We start from the raw sequence: 22,379 nt of genomic DNA on the forward strand, positions 1-22,379 counted from the left end.
TCAGAAACGTTAATTTCCAATTAACGGCAGTCTAAGTGCTGTGAACTCCTTTCTACGTACTCTTAGAGTTTCCTTTACTGATAAGGAATTATATGTTAACTGCTCCAAAGCAAGGATCCAAAGAGTTATGGAACATTCTAATAGGTTCTATTTAAAACATGGATCGTGGAACTTCTTTTAGAAAACTGCTCACACCATAAGTTCCGATGAGAACAGATAAAGAAAAGTTCTTGAAAATAAAATTTTTATTTTGAAAAGGGCTCATAAAATATAAAAATAAACATTTTTTCTACAACAGAAATAAATATTTCACTCATCAATATTAAAAGAATTCTCAATTATTGTAACAAATAATGAATACTATTCAATGAATAGTACTATTACGATATTAAATAATTATTATAGTTAAATTGATATTTTGAATATGTTATTCATTTGCAATATTTACATCGATATTTCACAGTCCAAAACTTGTTTGTTTCTCTTTGAAATAAACTGTTAGGATGATGAGGACGTTACTGAATACATATGTGATATTTATATATTTTATATATTATCCATATATTGTATTATGAAATTGCCATGTATTTCAATTTATTTAAATTATAAAAAGATGATGTCCAGGTATTATTTTTGACGTTTTCTTTTCTGTTCAATAGTTCTTATCAAAATTATTTATGTTATTATTCTCATGTCTTTTATTCAATAAACATACGAATAATATGATATTATATCCTTAAGTGAAAGCAGTACTTAATAATTTAATACTTCTATTTATCTTATGGTACCTTTCTTAATACATGAATTCTAATATAACTTGTCTCCATGGAACTTTTATTACACAGATTGTAAAATATCTGTTTTACGAGAACACTTTTCAAAGAAGTTCTTAAGGATAACATTTCTTTCCATAAAAATCGTACAGACACAGATACTTTCTTAAACGAAACATAAGTTCGAACAGAATTAAAAAAAAATAAAAGATTATTGTTTCATTCTATCCCGCTCTAAAGAGTGGCAAGTATCGTTACAAATCGGTTTCAAATTACGTTTTGGAAATACGGAGTTTATAATACTCCGATATGTTTATTTCTGTTTTTATAATACTCGTACATATTTACGCATCCCATATTTAAGAGATGAATTTAAAGGGTAAAAATGCATTCAATGTATATAATATGAAAAAATATACAAAATATCCAAAGTATAGTATTTGTTATAACATTGCATGGGCGAAACAAATCTCCATTTGCGTTTCATTTTTTCAGATGTTTTTATAAAAATATAAATTTGCATAAACATCTGAAATTCACTAATGGCAGTCGCCCCTAACATTTTACAATCTTTACTTAAAAATAGTCTTCTGCATGATCATATAATAAGCGTTGCCAACTTTAAATAGAGAGTTTACGTGTTAATTTATGTGTTCCGAAACGGAACATTATCAATAATTAGATGAACGCAGCGCGAACGGCTCGCAATAGATAATAGAAGGGACAAGAGATTTATCATTCATATAATCCAAAGAATCGATTTCTAAACGGACATCGTTTAAATATTTACGGGGACTTAAAGTTCCGCTCAACTGTTTCTTTTGATAAGAGTGAAACTTTCGGAATATTTACGATTACGGCAATTTCGTACTTATGTAAAAGCTGTTTGAGTTATCGCGTTTCCATTAAAAACTGAAATTGCGAAGCCTGGCTGGTCGTTCTAAAAGCGGTACAGTTTCTTTTTATTCCCGAAGCTAAGAACTGGAATGAAATTCGTTTGAACGAAGTTTAAATTACCCCTTTAGTCCATCCGATCCTCGACCGCGGCAGTCCTACCTTCACACTAATTGACTTAATTTCTGCACTGATTACGAAGGTTATTTGCAGCTGCTTTAAACGTTGTAGAATTGGATCTGTATCTTTTCGAACGATTCATCCGCGGCCCCATGAAATACCAAATATCTTTGATAGAATTACTCTCGTACCGATACCAGTTTCTCGTCGTTCGTTACCTTCTATTTTAAAAGGTATTAATGCGAATTAATTCTGTCAGAGGCAAGATTGCAGTTTTATTCGCAACTCCATGGCCAAATAAATGAATCTATATAAGATATAGTTCTGAATCTTTTCTTCAAAATTGTATTAATTGTATTTTGAAACAACCGAAAACATCTTACAATATAATTGATGAAACGAAGGATAATGGAGGAATAAATTTTGCATTGATTAGATAGTCGATTGACAAATATGGTTGTAAAGGTAATCTAATGTTTCTGGCGCGCACTTTAATTAAACCTGACGTAATTTTGACGTTTCAGTCTATGTCTCTGTTTCGCTATAATTTATATTTAATATCATATTTTTATATACTATTATTAAGATGTTTACGAGTATTGGCTTGCTAGAATGTAATTTAATTATAAGATTACAGATAGGTAGATTCTAAACGATTTTATAAAAACTGTAGTACAGAATATTATAATACAATTTTTTTTTTTTAAGAATTTATTTTTAAAAGTTAATATTTTAGATGAGCAAGAAATAAGTGCCCAAACTTTGATATCGTATTCTATTGTTCCTAATGCTGGAAAAAGATGATATATACATATATCTGAAAACTCTTCCTCCTCGATATAGAGACACACTTTGTTTACATCAAAACTTTGCTAGAATAGCTGTCAGGTGTGCAATTTCAAGCACTGTCATCATTTCTTCTGCTAGAAGTAAATATGTTAGAGGAAGATGTATTAACATTAAAGGCAGCGTGTTTCATAGTATATCAGTATATATCTAAATGTTTCGTAGTGAAAACAGTGCTATCAGAATGATATATCCTAATTTCGAGTAAGCAGATATTCACTTTACGTATGGGCGGGCTAACCGGAAGACCAGAAAAGCTCAGAATCTCTATTAGCAAACATTTCTTGCTAAAAGTACTTTTACTTCGATGCATCGTGGGCTTAGAGAATTCAGACATTCCTTGTTTATTACAATTAACAGAGGGCCAGACAAACGTGTTCGAACAACTGAAGTTGAAAATCAGGTACTTGGACACGTCGAAAAAATCCAAAACTAAGACAGATAACATTAGATATGCAAAATGTTTCTCGTGAAAATATAAGGCAAATTTTATGAGAAAATCTATTGGATCCGCGTAATATGCAGCAAGTATAAGAACTTCTGCCACTGGAGTATCAACCACGAGTAATCTTTTGTCAATGCTACAATGCTACAATGTAATAGTACATTAGTTTAGTATATTTCGAAATATTTGTATATAGTTTTCACGGATGAGACAAAATTTATGCAAGACGCTGTTGTCAATTTTCATAACAAACATCTATGGATGAATGAAAATACACATGTCATTCATCAATCTAGAGAGCAATAAGTAAAGTATGGGTAAGATTATTGAAGACTTCTTTATTGCAGCATTTGTTTATGTTTAATGGTAGAAATTGCACACAATTTCTGTAAGATGATTTTTCTACGATATTAGATGACACGCTGTACGCAATACGCCGTCAAATGTGTTTTATACAGAACGGACCTTTGGAATTTTATTTGTGAGGACTTTTTAAAAGTTTAGTTAATGATCATAACTCTATTGATAGTCTGGAAATACTCAAAAACGGGATTATTGTTGCATGTGAAGAAATTCGGAATACATTAGAAATTTTTGAACGTTTTCGACAGCCTTTGAAACGCCGATGTGGAATATGCATTGTTGCAGAAGGAAATCATTTTCAGCAATTAAGTAAGTTCTAAACATTTCTACAAATACTCCATTATAATCGAAGCGTCTATATCTCGGAAAAAAGAATTTCTCGGACCTCTGTTTATATGATCTTTTTTCATCGTTAGGTAGATACCAAAGTTTGGCCACCTATTTTATTGCCACCTTGTGAATACATGATGAACAACGTAACTTGATCACTTGAATACTTCAATTATTTTTGATGATAGGAAGAAATATCGGAGGAAAAAATGTTTGGTCGGAATATTGCGATATTCGATATTACGTAGAGTAAATGATTTTTCTCAAAATTATCGATGTTTTTTAAAGTAAAAGTACATGTAATTGTTGTGCCATTATGTTTATGTTTGATGAAAATTAAGAGTATTTCTATTCTTTCTTACTGTAATGATTCATAATTACAAGTGCGTTCTTGAAATCTCGAAATAATACTGAATTATGTCTTTTACAACTATAATACTATGTAATAGCGGATATGAAACGTTTCAATGTTCATAAACAATATGCAAAAGATTATACCACTTTAATCATAAAGTAACGTCGTGTTTATGTACGAGTATTTTAGTAAATGTGTTTCGCTCCTATTTCCTAAAAAATCTCTAAATTTTTTGTACTCAAGCACACATGGAGATCATGGTACATATTAGGTCATTGGTTTGGTCTTGACGTTAGCTATCTCGCCACGATGATAAAATTATGCACTCTCATTTAAAAAACAATATTTCCCATCATTTGGTGAAGTTAGTAAAATATTTTATGCGATTTTTATTCACTTATCAATATCTATGTTGATAGATATAATTTATCGACGTGATAATCGCCTATAAATATCGCTATGTTAATCGATGATGTTTATCAGCCCAAGTGTTTAGAAGAATCTTCTTTATCTGCTTTCTAATTTAGGAACTAATAAATTTAGAGATTAAAAGATTCTAAAACAATAGGCATTTTTATAAAGTTTAATAATCGTAAACATTAATTTTACATATCTGTATATTAGCGTTTAAAAATCAATTTCACCAGCTGATAACATTCTATTTTAAAGATCATAAACAGTGATCATTGTAGATCCTTTTATTCATAACTCTATAATTAAACTACATTGATTCTTCGTATGAAAGAAAGCTAACAAACATTCCACACAAAATAGTCTTCTATAATATCTCCAACATTTTACCTACCCGTCAATTAATCATTGATTCATTAATGGTCAACATATTTTCAATTAGTTTACATAATTAGTAAATTGTGATTTTTAATAATATGATTGTTCAAATAGAAATAGAAAGAAATTCCGTCTATTTGTCACTATTTCTTCTTTCAGTTTAAAGAATTTGAGATATTTGTAACACTGTCATAAATTATTTTCATTTTTAAATCGTGGTCAACTCTTTTATCTTCTAACGTCTATAATTTATATAACTTCTATAAAATATATAGTATTTTAATACATTTTTTAGATCTTAATAAAACAATATATCGACATATTACTTTATTTACATCGTTCAATAACGCTGTATTTACGCAACGTTCATTTAATTTCTATTGCTCGATCCTTAATGGGTTAAACGGCGTTACTAGTGAATCTTTCGTTGAACGAGGGGAACAAATCGGTGGCAAGAGGCAACGAATCATTTTAATCTCTGACGATAGAATCTCTCGTGAGGAAGTTTAAATTACGTTCGAAGGAGAGCAGCGTGCAGCTCGTCATTCAACCCCCGCGGCCATCATTGCCTTCTTTAACTTTCACAGAAAGGAAGACTTGGTCTGGGCTGGTAGAACCGGCAGTCAGCCGAGTATCTCTGGAACTTAACTTTCTTCCTGATTGACGTTCGGTTATTGTCGCATTTGCATAACTCACCCCAGCGTCGCGGGTCAGGTTCCTTTCGCGTCTTCGCTTCTGTCGCCGCGTCTCGAGGATGCTAACCAAGAGACAAGGACGTGAGCGCAAGACGGCAGGCTGAGCCAGACGAAGTCAGTAGAAAAGGTCGAGGGAACAAGCAACCGGTGAAGAGAGGAGGGAAAAGGGAAAGACGTCGTCGAAAGAACGGGAGAAGAATGCGGGAACGGCCGCGTGTCAAATCGAATTTGCCTCATTTGCCCTGAGCGGCGACTCTGCCGGCACGAGAATCTATTAGAATAATTTTTATGAATCTAATTTTAAATTCCAGCGAACGAAGTTACTTTACTGTCACGCTGTCAGCGGCTCTTTATTAAGTGGTCCTTCTTGCACAGCCGGTCCACGCAGCCGGAACTCGCAACCCATCGGAAACGAATAATTTAAATAATTTCTCCCGTCTAATTTCCCACCGCGTGGTCAATGTCGCGCGGGGAAACGAGATTTCGCCGATTACTGCCCGGATACGCTCGATTGTATTATTCAAAATACTAGCGATCCGCGCGAACTCGGCCACGCGCAACTGAATCACGCCGCATCGGTTAACTAACTTCCCTCGACCAGTTGTATTCGATTAAAGACCACCGACAATTATCATCTGCTTTTCACTTGTCACCAAGATGTTCTAACGATTTGACTTACGTTTCGCCGTTTCGTCATAATGTAAAGGTACGTATTTTGAAATTGTTTTGCAACCAAGTTTGATGCTATCGATTATCTTTGCTTTAACCTTCTATAATATAATGGAACGTTACTAGAAAGTTCGTATACATATATAATATATATATAATATACACATGTAACATGTAATATATATTATATGTATGCCATATGCAGGATGCCTCGGTGCAGGTAGTACATACAACTGGGAATGAGTTCCTGATGAAAAATAAACCATAAATATAACGAACATATAAAATAACGATCTCCTGTTTGTGGTTTCGTTTTCGAGAAAACGAGTTTCAAAATTCTTTGTGAGCGCGTGCATTTGCTACGCTTTTGATTTAATCGATTGCGCTATACGTTAGTATTTCGACAATAGTATGAAGAATTAATACTACATTTTAACGAAATTAAAACTTACATTCACAAAGAAATTGCTGAAACTGTCGTTTATCCTGCCGTAAACAAGTCATTGCTCGTTGAATCACGGAAACGTAGATTAATGTTTAGTGAATTTTGAGTCCATACTTGCTCAAATGTCTGTATAATTCTTTGTTGTAATTCACTGTCTGTGTGTTCCTTAACATACACAAATTCATTAATGCGACCTTATAAAAAAGATCCTATGGAATGTGTTTCGATGGTTTTGCAGGCTGAATCACCATTTCACCAAGATCAAGCTTGACATTGTTAATGTTTACATGATCATAGATACCGTAACAAGTTTGGTAATCTAATACCATTATAGTGCGGTTAAATCGAAAGTGTGGCAAGTGTAGTCGTGCACGGGGAATGTTTAAACTTAATTTACTCGGAAACGAAGCCACAAATAAGAAGTAGCTATTCTATATTTTCGATTTAGTTTTTCATAAAGAATCCACCAATGCCCGGTTGTACTACCTATACCGACACAATTTATACTATATAGTTCTATTGGGTTGATCTATTACCATCTAATGACAAAATCCGCAATCACTTAGTTGCCAACCCAATATATAGTACGTATACTATATAGTACTCATGTATCTATATTTTTTAATTCTCCTTTTATCTATTCATCACTGCATTTATAGCGTATATTATACTATTATATTGATATCTAACAATCTATTTATAATAATTATTACTTCATAATAGACTATGGATATTTATACAAATTCATAATGTATATATATATACAGGGTGGTTGGTAACTGGTGGTACAAGCGGAAAGGGGGTGATTCTACGCGAAAAAAGATAAAAATTTTTCGTTTGAGGCTTTGTTTTCGAGAAAATCGACTTTGAATTTTGAATTGCGAGCAATTGAAAGAAAAGATTATTGTAGCCTTTCATACTTTAAAACAATCGAATACGTTAGAAAGTGTTCGTAGAAATTTAATTAGAAGAGCAGAAGTATGTATTCGGCAGAATGGGCAACATTTTCAGCAATTTTTGTAATAATAAACTTTATGATTACTTCATATTACTTCATTATGTATTCCTAATTTCCCGCTACGACAAAAACAAACTTAAACTGCAATAATATCCATCGAGACAACGATCTATAGTGAGATCCGTTATAACGAGACGTGATAAAGTGCACGCGTACCGAGCTAAAATTCAAAGGCAATTTTCTCGAAAACAAAGCCTCAAATGAAAAATTTTTATTCTATATTTTCGACTTCTTTTTTCGCGTAGAATCACCCTCTTTTCGCTTGTACCACCAGTTACCAACTACCCTGTATAATTTTATGATATATATTAATAAAAAGAGTAAGACCTAGATCGTGATTTTGTTCATCTATTAAATATTATAAAGAATATTATACTTTGAAAGTTTCATATATATTTCCGTATGAATTTTTGTATTTTCATACTGATGCATAAAAACTCGTAGTCTACTTATATGCAAATGAAACTCTATATATTTATATTTCAATGTTTATAAGGTAAATAGATGAAGTCTTATCTGTATTCCACACACATTTCTGTATAGCACAGAAACTATGCCTGGCTTAATGTTGCAACATCATGCGTCGTATTGCGCAAAATTATTAATCCTTTGCTGTTCATCACATCCTTCGTACTCCATTCCTTCAAGAAAGTATTCATAATATACCTATACTTTTACATTTTCTAATTAAATTCTGATATAACTGAATTAAATATTTTCACATACCTAAGTTGTCATATTTTTAATAAATAAAGTAGTAATATTTAAAAATTGTTTTGTCCATTAAGTGTGAAAAAAATGTAAAATGAAATATAGTCTCATTCCTACATGAGGTATAACCACAAAGAGTTTGGTGTATAATAAGGCATGGTTTACAATGGTCAAATTTTTTCGTGAGTTATGATAACAACTGTATTAGTAACTTTGATTTGCTATATATAACTTGCTATGTGCTTTCATTTTCCATTTATTTGCAAAAATTAATGTAGGTGTATAACTTCAGTTAACAAATCTTCAATGTATTTTTAATATAAGAATATTATTTATTTTTAAATTATATTCTGTTAAATAAGAACTTATCAACTTATAATGAATCAATTATTTGCATTAAACATCTCTAATAGATATACATACACTCTTGTGCTTCGAGACATTAGTTTATTCTTAATTGAACATTTTCGTTATACCTCACGATTTCATTCAAATTTTTTATTCCATCGTTACTTAGAAAGTTAAGAATTTTTAAATGGTTTCAAATAGTATCAGTAAAATATAATTTTATAATTATATAATATCATAAGATATCCATTTGTAATTTAAACAACATTAGGATTAATTCCTTATATTAACATATTTAATACTAATCATGTAAAAATTATACGTCATAATAGTATAATTATATGATATAGTAGCATTATATGTATAAGATACATACTCTCATATTTTACTGTTTATGTAAAGTTAAGTCGCTTTTATATAAAATTTTTGTATATCAATGCAAAATTACATTTAAAGAGACTGCTTTAATTACAACGGTACACAATATCAGTACAACAGAAAACAAATTTACGTAATTGACATTAGAGTGAAAAAGACGTATTTTTATGCGATCGGTATGAAATCAATTTGGATTAATCGAAGAACGAGTTCCTACTATTTTTACAAAGAAAGGTAGAAAACAAATTTCAGTAGGACACTATAACAATTCCCAAAATTTCGTTCTATCGCTTTTTCTATCTGCACATTATGAGTATCTATACATTATTAACTCTTTGTACAACGTAAGAGAAATTCAAATAAGCTGTCAAATATAGTGTTATAAATTTCATACGTGAAATGTCATTATAGTGTAATTTATTGCCTATAAAAAGTCGAAACTGCACATTTCTTGCATCTGATACCAGGAATGCAAAAAATCTTAAGGATAAATAAATAATTATTTTCTAAATTCAATCTGAATTTTTTCTTATTTTATTACATTGTCAGGGGATTAATTTGATCACTAAATTTTTCAGAAATAAAAAGATAAAGAATACCAGAAAGAGAATACCAAATGTCTCGAGTCGTAATCGAGTTTTACAACAATCACCAAGAAGCACCTGTGGCAAGTGCAGAAACCCATCCAGAGACCCCATTTTCCTCATTCCACAAGATTTTCGACGATTCTTGAGGAGCAACGGGCCGTGACGTCGAAGGCTCCGCTCCTCGGAGCACCAATTACGATTACCGAACGACCGTCACTTGCCATTATCGGATAGTTAACCCGGTAAATGGGGGAAAGAATGCTCCTCCTCGAGATGATGATGGCGATGATTTGATTCGCCAGCCTCGGGGAAGCAAGAAAAAATCGTGATAAGGCGCGGGCAGCCAGCGAAGCATGGAATTCCACCAGGCAGATGGAGTACCTCGACGCGGCCTATATTCGTGGTTTATTTTAGAACCACACTGAGTCAATCTCGGCTATGCACGCGCAAGCGTCCATCCGATACACCGAGGAACGCGTACACCGATTACAATTCGCTGGACATCATAGGTGCACGCGCCGTAAGCGATCCGCGAACTATCACGTAAACTTTCTCGTCCGTACTGATACCGAGCGAAAAATCAAAAGGGCTATTAGCATGTTATAGTACACCTTGTAACTATATTATAGGTATTTATGCATTTATAAAATATTTAAAGGGTCGGCAATGTGTATGATGCACATGCAGTATGTCATATAATAAGTGGTATAATCGAGTAGGAGTTGATTCCACATGAAAAAATAAAACGAAGATATAGAATAAAACTTTTTTATATATGTTTCTTTCCGAAAAAATATGTTCAAACCTAATTTTTTTTTTAAATGAGGCTCTAAGTAGAAAAATTTTATTTTACATTTTTGACTTATTTTCGCACGTAGAATAACTTCCTGCTGATGGTTTGCTTATACTTAGTCGATGCTCATTGCCGGCCAAGTTTAAGTATTCGTGACAAATTTTCAAATTGGGTTTTCTCGGAAACGAGGTGTCATGTGAACAAATTTATTGCACATTTCCGGCTTATTTTTTCATATAGAATTACCCTCTGCTGGGTTGTGCTACCAGTCACATGACACCCGATAATATGTAAAAATATTGTGTATAAAATATTTAATAGAATACTCGTCATAATATTTAGTAGGTGAAACGAATCTCCGTTCAGATTGGATTTTTTTAATTGTGCTCATAAAAATACAAATGTATACAAATTGTTCGACAGTTCGCGGAGAGACGCGTTCGCGGTAGATCGCGCCAACGAGAGTCGTAAATTCTCGTTACGATAGATCATCGATGTTACGAATTGGTCGATCCCTTACTTCGATTATGATAATAGAGGTGGTTGACTGTTTATAACACCGAAGTAACAGGTTATAATATATACTTCATTCCAACAGCTTTGTAGATATAAATAGTTACGCGTGCGTGTAGGTGCGTGTTGACGTATTCTCAGGGACATATAAATAGTAAGTTAAAATTGATGACTGATCAATGAACGAAAAACCAGTCAAGACATTAACTGGTCAACGGATGAAAAATCTGTCAAGAGATTTGGACTGATCCAAGGATGATAAACCAGCGAAGTTCAATGACGATGCTGTCGCAGAGGAAAACTATTGCTGGGGGTTGGTCGCCCCACCACCGGTCGCTTACAGGTGGAAATAACTGTTAAACATGGGAAAAATCTGACCTTCCCATTTTTTACCTGATTGAACAATGACCATAAGGAACGTCTCGATTTGAAGATCTTTTATAATAATTAACGGTCTTGACAGTAAAATGAAAATCCTTAGTTTTATGACAATTCCTTAGGATTATTGCGGTCCGACTAATTATATTTGCACAGCTAGTGGACGTCTTGATCGAGGGATGGATTCTGGTTTATGTAAAGTCACTGTACGTAACACAAATATATTAGCAGATTAATATCGTTATTCATGGTTGCTGATTAATCGTTTTGATATTATTTTTATATACACAATGAAACTATTGGGTTTTTAGAATAATGGATTAAATTTTTCTATATCATCTGAAGATTTTTACATTTATTTTAAAATTATAATCATTTAAAGCAAATAATTTGTAATATATCCCTTTATATATTGTTTTCTTGAGGTACTACTTTTGCTATGTTCTTACTATATAAATAATATATTGTACAAATGATTCACGTTAAATGTTAGAAGAACTTCAAATTTTGCCATTTTTTAATATACTCCTACAATATAGACATTGCTTGGTTAAAGATTTAAGACTTGTTCAATATCACACAATTATTAAAAGTGAGAGTCTCGATTTTTTTCTCCTTTTTCGCTCCTTTAGACGAAATTTACAAATTATGTTTAACAAGATTATGAGGAAATACTTTAAAATTTTCTTCTAAGAAATACGGTTCATAACCATAAACTTCAATCCTCGATACTGTCTAATTGAAGTAAGTAACAAGAATCAAAAGGTTAAACGTTTTTTTGATTCGATAGTATGACATTGTGATAAAAATATTTGTTATTGATGTGATAATAGAATATACAAATATAATGTTATCAATTCTTGTTAATATAAATAAGATAAAAGTAATTTTCATGTAATTTGAATAAAAAATGTTGCTATATAATTGTAAATCGAGATGAATATAACGAATTGAAACTGAATTATATACAACTGATTTATCTAAAAATGAATGTTCAAATGAAAAAAGTCGTCTCGTATTTTATTGGTATGTAATTGAAACAAATAAATTTACATAAATTCTCTCTATTACCTATTTTTTAATATAAATTATCTATTACCCATTTTCCAAATAATATATTTAATAGTTAGAATGCTTAAAAAGTTTGAAAATTTGCTGTGAGAATGACTAAATATTTGTCGCTATCAATGTCATCGTGGTTATAACATTAATACATTAAATGCGAGAAACAAATTATCTTGTCATGTTAGCATGTCTTCAACAGGTCCGTAACTAATTAATTTACTACATGAATTTGGCAACTGTAATTACATCTGAAAATATCAAACTTACTTATTTTCATTAAATTCATAACAAATTGTATAAATTAATGATACATCACTATAACGCTATTAATACACGTTATGTGATCAATGTCATATTGTTAATCGAATATTACAGCCGATGGTTGGATTTGATTCTTGTAACACAAATATATTCATTATAATCTGTTTCAATTTCATCTACGACAAGTTTTGTTACAAGTTAATAATATATTTTATTGTAAAAAATTTTGTACCTAAACCGTAAAATATAGAATTTTAATTAATTACTCAGCATTTATTCATACACAAATTAGACAATATAATGGATATACGATTTATAATGTATATCAAGGAAAACAGATTATTCGATAGATTAGTATAATATCGATAGTCTTATTTCGCACATAATACATGTTCTCACGCGACATTAAACACTGGCTAAACAAAAATTGTAAGAAAATGTATATGAAACATAATTTTATATCAGTAGAGTATAAAATATATCTATAATTTAAAAAGTTGAGAGCAAGATGCATGGTGTATAATGTAATATAACCAGAGAATTACTTATCCAAACGACTTTATTATTTTAATAAATGATAAATGCTTAGATGATAAATATTTTATTCTGAATATTGAAAAAAATATGCTTGCTGTATAACCATGACTACAATCACGACCAAATCGACAGCTGCGCTAGTCGCTTCGCGATGCGGCGATAGGGCAACTGGAAAATAAAAGATAATCCAATACTGCCGAATCAAATTCATCCAAAGTAAGCCATACAGTTTAAGAGCAGTAAATTTGAGAAAAGGTGTCGTCAAAATCCATGAGAACGTTGCACATCAACAGGTTGATCGAAATTTTTTAGGGCATTTTCATCAAAAACGTGAAAGTGTCATTGTAGCCGAATATTTTGCAGCCCAGATAATATAGTAGAGTCAAATTTCCATTGTTAATTTTGACACATAAAATAATCTTCGTATAAATTCTGCCATAATTTGTAAAATCCAAACTATACATTTATTTAGTGTGTCCTCCAAGCACATACAGTTTTTCAGTTTTACGAGTAAGAGGAAAATTGAAATATCATGTAAATCTATGCATACTCTATTAAAATTAGCCCTCATATAACTAATAATACTGTACGTCCCAAAGTAACTTTTAGGAAAATTGCTATTGTTATAAATTCCCTTCCATAAAGATTTATTGGTTAATAGAATTCTATTGTAAGTGGAATTATATACAAATATTAAAAATTATAATTGGCCCACATTTTTGCGAACTTGAATATATGTAGGAATGTAGTGTAGTATCCTGGACGGATTGCCTGGAAGTTATCGGGTGTGTGTTGTCAACGTTGTCATGGAGTGTTGTTAGCGTTGTCACGGAGTGTTGTCAGCGTATTTTAAAAAGAACCGTTGTAACGAAGTTAGTTAGTGACGAATAGTGGTTGCGTAAACACAGATTGACGGAGCATCAAACGATATTGTAACAATCATACCGTTAGCAAACCTACTAGCACTATACCATTTCCCTACATAGCTCAAGCTATAATATTATATATAATTTTATTTCTTATCTATTATTATACAACTATAATATTATTTCGTTCATGGTTTAATCAAATCCGTTTTGAAAAAATTAATATATTTACTATTATAATACAATGATAATAGTACAATTATAAAACTGTATTTATAATAGATTTAGAATTACAGTCAATTGATATATTGTAGTATCGGAGGAAAATCCTGTGTAGGTAAGAGGGTCTACTTGACCATGCGACAGGTACGGATTAGGTATATCGGATACAGGGATACAGAGTATAAAAGGTAGGCATTAGTGAGTTGATGGGTTCTTTAGTGTTGCCGGCATTGTGAAGCTATTTAGTGTTTCCAGCGTGGTCGGGCGCTTTAGTGCTGTCAGCGTTGTCGAAGAGTGTCGTCAGTGTTGTCAAGAAGTGTCGTCAGCGTTGTCAAGGAGTATGTCGGCGTGAAAGAGAGCCGTTATGACGAGAGGAGTTAGTGACGAATGATGACTATGTGCATATAGACATCATACTTGATTTTGTGTTGACGTGAACGATATTGAAATAAATCTACTAAAATCATTACTAAAACTATTGGCACACTATATCTTATTTTCCTATAATACTATATAATATAATAATAAATATATCATAATAGTTATAGTAATATTTATTACAATTATAAGAAAAATATAAAATGTAAAAATCTTCTCTAGTGACGTATATATTTTCATTTTGAAGTAGTTTCTCACCTCGGTTAACATAAACTACAGATCTACATACTATTGAATTTATTACACAAGGGAAATATTTACTTAATACGTATATTTTGCATTAAAATTATTTATCATTTTTGTTCTGTACTATCTTAATACAGGATTAAATTTTTATAAATTTTTGCTTATACTTATGACAATTTTACATTACTTTTATCCATACATCATAGGGTTAAGTTTATATGGAACAAAGTTTATATGGAAACATGAATGTACATGAATGAAACGTGAATGTTTATGTGTAGGAACATTTACATTTATTTGAAAATTAAAGTTGACTGCAGTGTAACAATATAACAATATAATTAAAAGAAAGAGATTCTTAATCACGGATTTTGATAATATGAAAACATATAAAATTTTCGTTTGTGAGCAATATAGTTTTCTGATTGGAGCTGAATGTTACTTTGTACCTATGTATAACGAAATTGCGAAACATATAAAAATTCAATTGAGTTGTTCAGTATGAGCCTCTGAAAGACTCGTTTTACAATTTAGTTAAACGATTTAGTTTATCATTCAATATCATTTAAATTGCTTACGACTATACTAATTTACGTCTTCGTTATATCATTATACCGGTTATTATACAATCCAACCTATTTATAACAATGATTACTTCCTATTTCAATTATCAAACGTGGAGCTATAACCATCAGTCAAAAATTTTAAACATTTTCACTATCGAAGAAAATTTGAATTTAAGTCAATAGAACAGTTTCTCCAAGAATTCTGTATGTGTTATATTATTTAGAATTTAGAAAGTGTCATTGGCGATATGCGCGTTAATCGCGGCTCGCAGACAGATATGTATCACGCGCAGACCGTTGTATAATTTATCGTAACGCGTACATTATAGTGCGTATATTGCATTCAATAAAGATACATTGGCCTTTAGTTAGCTATTATTTCTATTATTATTCGAGCATATTTTGCTATTCTTCTTATATAATGTATAGTGGCTCAAATATTAAAAACTAAATATTATTATTAACCTCTTAGGTACGATACGTCACTGTAGTGACTTTCGCAGATGTCATCTCATATTTCGACGCTATACTGGTTTTCACGGATGTCATCTTATATTACGATTCGCCACTATAGTGGCTCTCACTATTGACTCATTCGCTCACCGTTTGAACTAAATGATCTTCATTTGTCTTGCTTCACAATTTTTGTGCTCTCACAACGTTTTATATCAGTGTTGATAATATACAGACAGAATATATAGTCTTTATTTTTGATACGCTATTATCAGGTATCAATTGTTGCTTTTCGTTAAGATAAATATACCATTATTAGATGCCCTTTTTAATATGTCAATCCGTAACCTTATAATTTTTAGAACCTCCAACCTCAAAATGTCGCTTCAAAATAGAAAACGAGGAGCAATTTGAAAACACTATCGCGCTATGAATGTGTAAATTGTGATCTGGGTCTATGTGTCGTACGGTGCTTTAAAATATGTCACACTATGTTAAAGTGTATGCATCATATCTTTAAGAAAAATTATAATTTAATTATCAAAAACTTCATTCCAATGTGCTTGCGTAGAGAACAGCATTGCAGCTCTGTATCGTTTACACATAAGTCGCGTCAAACTCTGCCGTATAGAGAAACAGTCCATCAAAACAAAATTCAACCGTACCTAAGATGTCAATGAAATCCAAGAACTCTTAGATACTCTAGAAAAAAATATATTTATCTGCGTTTAAGATTAGCTACGTTTCTGTGACATACCTGCGCATACTTTACGCTGAGATTAGAAATTCTAATCATGCTATTGGGAAATTTAGTAAATGCGTAGCTTAGATTTCAATCCTCTCATGGTAGAATGGCAAACCACTGAAAGTAGGTTCTTCGGTCTTTTTGTTCATTTATTCAAATCAGCTGATTTATTTAATTACTAATACTCAGTAGCTTTTAAATAGTAGCTATTTTAAGATTTTTTAAACTGAGGAAATGTTCTTTCAGAGCTATTGTATACAACCGTCTTTTCTGTTGTTGAGAGGCTTAAACAGCTGTTAATGTATTTACTAAGTTCTATATTAATCGAAGAGCTTGGAAGATTGACTAATGCAATTGTTGTGTTCTAAATAACTTTCTTAAAATTGGACTAAATGATTTGAGTTTTTTAAAGAAGTTAGACGAATTAGTTTACTGGATGACATGTAAAAAATTGTTTAAGGAATTTGGAACTAATCGGAATAGCAAAGAAAATAGTTAGTCTTTTAATAACTTTTTAATCAGATCCTCTAATGAAAATTTAAATAGTACGTTTTGTAAATTTATGTCAGTTATATTCATGCCGAAGATTTCATCAAGATCAGTCAACATTTACTATGAGCTACAAACGGTTAAAGGTTTTCTGTAATAAATCTACGTCTTTCGATAGCTGTCGCTTGTTACTATATCAACTAATTTCGATAGAATTTTCAGCGTGTGTTATTGAATCTTCAAAATGTGTTATTTGAATTTTCATTACAGGCCCAGATAAAAAGTTGTAAAAAATAACCTTTACTTTTCTCTTCGCGATTCCGATCAATTGCAACTTTTTCAAAAAATTTTTACGTGTCATTTAGTAAGCCAATTCTTCTAATTTCTCAAAAATTCTCAAATGGTTTGGTCCAGCTTTAACCATTTCGCTTCGGCAGTCCAGTCCGTCGAAGAAATACGCACAGTGTGCGTGGTTGCTGTATATACGTTTTCCTAAGTCTTAAATAACAATAATTCTTGTAAAAACCGTATATGAAATACCGTTTCACTGTCAATGGATTTAATAGATTTTTTAGCATGAAACAGTATACGATCGTTTGGATGTTCCAAATATATTGCGTGAAACGTTTTGATGTTGTTTCAACAATGAGTAACTTGAAGTAGTGATTAATCCAATATGTCAAAATCAACAGAAAATGTTCTGCCGATAACGAAAAAATATATTATTGACTACAGATAGCACTTGTATGGTGTATGCATCATTTGGATGCCGGATATGTGGGGTGCCGTACTCAGGAGATCATCGCGTGGTCGCCGCCTCGAAGCCAAAGGATTAAAGAAGTTATTCTGTTTTAGGTGTCTGAATATACATTAATACCTGCTACTATATTTTACTTTTACTTTTTCTAAGAGAAAATTCCATTGCGTAAATTTTTATAACTGGTTAAATGGTTACATGATTCTTATTAAACTGATTAATTTAAAAGCATTAAAATTTGAAACAAATTTAAAAACACTGGTTTTTTACGTATCCATTTAAAGATTGGTAATTATATGGATACTCGATCTACTCTCAGCAATTTAATTTTTTGCCACTAGTTGATGTATCGAAATTCTCGATTTCCCAATACAACGTTCGTGCATATATCTAACAAATACAAATTCGCTATCAACTAATTATAAGTCACTTGCGATAAACGAATTTTCCATCGCGTGATCGTAATTGCATCGACGATCTAAGTATAAACTGTACGCTAAACGTGATTTTTCCTTTTGTTCGTGATCTGTGAAAATTTCTAGAATGTCGATTCATTTCGTATAATGTAAACGTCCTTTGGATGAATATGTAAGGTTGCGACAAAATTTCTGCAAAACCATGCGTTAAAAATTTTAGATCATACTTAGATACACATTATTGTTCTTAGTTTTACGTATTTTCTATAACTTCATCGCTCTAACTCCTAAACATTCGAAGTACATTAAAATTAAATGCTTGTTTCTTGCTTTATAGCGTTTCTAATTTTGTAGTCTGTTCGAGGTTCCGACATGCCGGATCGATGAGTTTTATCTTTTACGTTTTATCTTATGAAACATAATCACGGTCATGATGTAGCAGAAGCAAAAGGAAGAAAAACGCCTCGAAAACTCCTGTAATTCGTTTTTCTGTACCTTCCGTGTTAAATAGACCGTGGTAGTTCAGCGTCGCGCACCACGGACGACCACTACTTTTTCACGTTACCTTACAGATTTTATTTCAGAAGTTTCCCTCCGTCGTGTCGCGACGTTAATTTACCCAACAACGCGAAAACGATACTCAGCTGTTCACCCCTTTAACTGCCACAACCAAGCTTTCAAAACTAATTCTGCGTGCGCTTTTACAATATACATAATACACTGTAAAAGTAATTTCTCATGTTCTTCCTTATTCCTTATTCTTTTTATCAATTAAATAAATAATATTGTTAATTTTATATAATATGATGTATGCATTTCCTTTATTTATTGTTTTATTTTTTTTCAATTCAGCCATATTACATTATTAATTTTTTGAATAATTACGAACTTTGGAATGTATAACGTATATTATAATTTTAGAACATATTTAATACCCCAATTGCCATTTAATGATTTTTTAAAACTTCATTTATTATTTGTATCTATTTATAAATAGATGTATTTGCTAGTGTTATTAGGAAATGATTTTCAATAATTCTTTAAATTGAATCATAGATCTGTTACGTTATTTTGAACTTGTGATTTATTCAGAAAAATGAGAAGTGATAGATTGAGAATAATAAGTAACCCGTCTGTTAACTGAAATTACACTGGAATTTAAAATTAATCTACTGTAAAAATTAACGAAGTGCAGAAATAATAAGTAAACAAAGAAGTGAGATCTAAAAATACATATTTACAAATAATTCATTCGGTTGCGGTGGATGCGGCGAGATGTATACATAATTAATCAACATTCTCGAAGATTCGATGATCGTTTTCGCAATTTCGATACTTTAAGTTATTTGTAGCGTAAATTAACTTTTCTACAACTTCTTTGAAATTTCCACAATACGTTATTTAGCATATTATCCATAAATGATTTAATTTTCACAGAGTTTAGCCTTACTGAAATGGAAATATTCATCTTCAAACTTGAGTGTTGTAACACGTAATTCCTATAGTAAGCCACTGTAGAAATGACTTTCTAACAAAGTTCTAACAAAGTTGTTAAAAAAATAATATGTTATATAAAATGACTAGAAGAATCATTTTTTAAAGAAACATATAGTCCTCGCCTCACCGCTTTCGAATAAAAATAGTGTGAAATGAATAATATTAGTAATTCCACTGTTCTCACCATTTTTTAATTGTTCGTTAGTATGCGCGCGTATAAAGTACAGATAGTCAAGAAATATTTTTCTAGAGAAAGAATCTCAGACATACGTGAAGAACATAACTTTCGAGTTCTAATGTGTTTTACTTTTGAGGGATATTGTCGCGCTACAAAAACACACAATAAATTAGATAAAACTAGACAGTATCGATAAAACTCGTATCCTTCGATAAAGCAATAAGACAAAAATCTGATCTCGCGGTACATATCTTTTCCCGATTGGCTGATCACGGGAGGACATTGAGTAAATATCGTGCACAGTGACCTGGTCTACGCACTTTGATTATGTAACACGACCACTCTATCATCTTCATCAGTCAAGGCGAACTTCGCAGATGCGTAAGTCAATTTTCATACGTATTAAAGCGAGTACAAACTATTTGACTAGAGGTGATAGATTGATCGTTAACACGTTTTTCACATACGTCTTGAAGTCAAGTCGCATTTACTCTTAAGATATGTGGCACGTAAAAAATAGAAGTCATGAAGTTTCAAACAAAGTTTTTCCAATAATTCATGGTTAAATTTGAATTATGTAATTAAACTTTCGAGGCTTACATATCATAATAATGAAATTTTAAATAATATATTATATGTAATAAATAATATAAATATTATATATTATATATATGATATTTATAAATAACATATTAAACATAATTTTAACTAACGTGGTTGAAATAATAATTAAATTTCGTTTTTCTTTTACGGCATATAAAATGTTTGATTGATTCCTATATGAAATAAACATATTGTACAAGTTGATAGGAAATCTTATGCAAAAGTAAATCAGAATTATAGAAAGAACTTAAAACAGAAGAATTTTTGAGAGAGTCAATTTTGAAAGCTTGAGTTATACTAACTTGAATATGCATGTATTTATATATTATATGATATAATTCATTTAGCAAAGACAAAATATGATCCTTTATATAAACTGGTGGTGTGAGAAGAGAAAATGAAATTTGTTTACTTAAAGCATAGCTTTAGGCAAGATCGATTTCGATTACTCGCTGCGTACATAATTAATTTACGGACGTAGCTATTATAAAATATACAGGTCATCAAGTAACACTATGATAATTATTGTTTTTATATACACTTTTCAATTATTGCAATTTATGTGATCAGGTTAAAAAAATTATAAGCAAGCAAGTCTTATCTTACGTAGTGAACGTTCAAAGTCAATCTTCTTAGAAACGAACCTTGAATAAAAAAAATATTATTGCATATTTTTTACTTATTTTTGTACGATATGTTTGATTATATTCTGTATTGGCACTACTCCGAAATTACCAGCTCCGAGGTAGGAAACTTTCCTTCAATTCAACCTTATTTATTTATGTTTATGGCTCAGTTTTTTATACTTACTTACTATCAAATTGAAAATCACGAAATTTGGTAAAGTTTTTGTAATAATAAATAAACAAAGTATATGTAAAAATGCACATAATATGGAAATAGATTTTTGATGAAAATAAGTTGTTAACAAGTATCAATATACTTAGTACAAGTATCAATATACTTATATAACAAGTATCAATAATGAAAATTTAAAAAACAGTGGAAATGTTAAACGTGCTTTGTGCATACATGAGTTTCAGTGCTCAGCAGTGCTTGAAAACACGTTATAAGCAATAGCGAGACGTATTCGAAACGTTCAAAAATAGTACGAGAGAGATTTATTAATGTTGATTTCAAACTATATTGTTATCTCGGGATTAGTATCTTGATGTTTTGTAACGAAATAGTTTGTATAAGTGCTATTCAAACTCTGTTATTTGGAATTTATTGAGATCTCATTCTAAATTTAGCAAATCCTTTTCGGATAGAATTCTGATACGATGTTTGTGCAACTGTTTTAAAACCTGATATTAATTACTTTTTCTGTTATTTCATTTTTTATGTACGTATATGCAAATAATATAAATTACTCTGTACGAAATGGTACTTGTAAAATGATTAGAATACATGATACAGTTACTAATATTAAATAATTCAATATTTCTTGAACAAACGAATGGAGCATGAAAATTATTATGTTCCAAGATACATACAATGGAGAACAGGGTTTGTATTACCTTCTCTATAAAGTCCACTCAAGAAATGGAACAGGTATTACGATGTAATTTATATTTCGACATACGAAACGAATCTTCTCGACCATTATTATCTCATATACCATATATATCTCCTATTGCTATCTGGAAT

General features: G+C 31.0%; 1 protein-coding gene and 1 pseudogene across 2 annotated transcripts in view; both read right to left on the reverse strand.

Annotated features, from left to right (window-relative positions):
• The window catches only part of LOC126917799 (forkhead box protein O), a 339,440-nt gene that overhangs the window by 54,084 nt on the left and 262,977 nt on the right, over positions 1-22,379 (reverse strand). The gene's annotated exons all lie outside the window — the stretch shown is intronic.
• On the reverse strand, positions 432-13,627 carry LOC126920123 (uncharacterized; annotated as a pseudogene).

Source organism: Bombus affinis, chromosome 1 (genome assembly GCF_024516045.1).
Source record: "Bombus affinis isolate iyBomAffi1 chromosome 1, iyBomAffi1.2, whole genome shotgun sequence".
NCBI lineage: Eukaryota > Metazoa > Arthropoda > Insecta > Hymenoptera > Apidae > Bombus > Bombus affinis.